Below are 834 nucleotides of genomic sequence, written 5' to 3'. Positions count from 1 at the left end.
CAGTTTTTTTTTTTTTTTTACAGTGTCTGGTTACACGAAATTAACCCCTTAACTGATGGTGTTCCACCAGTGGAACAAATCTAGTGTGTCTGAATTCTCTGCCTTTTTTCTCCTCTTTAAACTCTGCCTAGATATGTTAGCCTAGAAACCCCCTAGTGACTGACATGAGGGGGGGGGGACAATAATGTTTTGAAATGGCTTTTTCCGAGCCGATAATACCCAGAGAGCGACGGAAGCTCATTTTGACATGCCTGCAATATTTCTGACTGGTCAACTCGGAAACTAAATCTAAAGCCACCGATGTGTAGCCAACACCTGTCCTGTCATAAGGATATAAGGCATTTTGGGGTTTGTTTTGACATGAATCCACCAGCTGCATGCGTAATGTTGAATTAGAGGAATAAAATGTTAAACTTCTTTGCTTGTTGTTTTCCTCTGGTGTCCCGAATTCAGGGTTCTGCATGTACACAGTGGAAACCACACAGAGAACAACCAGTCACCATTCAACTTCAGACATATCTAGGGTTTTATTCAGACAATGAAATGCATAGAGAAGCAGACCAGAATCACGCCCAAACCATCAAGAAAATACAAAAATAAGAGAAAAAGCAAATACGCCTTTGGGAATTGCTCGTGCGGCTGCAAACAAAGCAATTTAGCTTGCTGCTATAAAATGGGGACTTTTATTTGAGAGGTGCGTTCCTCAATTTAATAAATGCATTGAAGGTGTGTCCTCTCCTTCTAAACCTCTAGGCAATTTCAAATTACCTAAAAGGGATGGTCTAAATGATTTTGTCACCTTCTTTGAGACCTATTCAAAACCAAAGATGAAGA

This window comes from Poecilia formosa, unplaced genomic scaffold (assembly GCF_000485575.1).
Source record: "Poecilia formosa unplaced genomic scaffold, Poecilia_formosa-5.1.2 Scaffold7, whole genome shotgun sequence".
Lineage (NCBI taxonomy): Eukaryota > Metazoa > Chordata > Actinopteri > Cyprinodontiformes > Poeciliidae > Poecilia > Poecilia formosa.
This window is presented reverse-complemented; position numbering follows the sequence as displayed.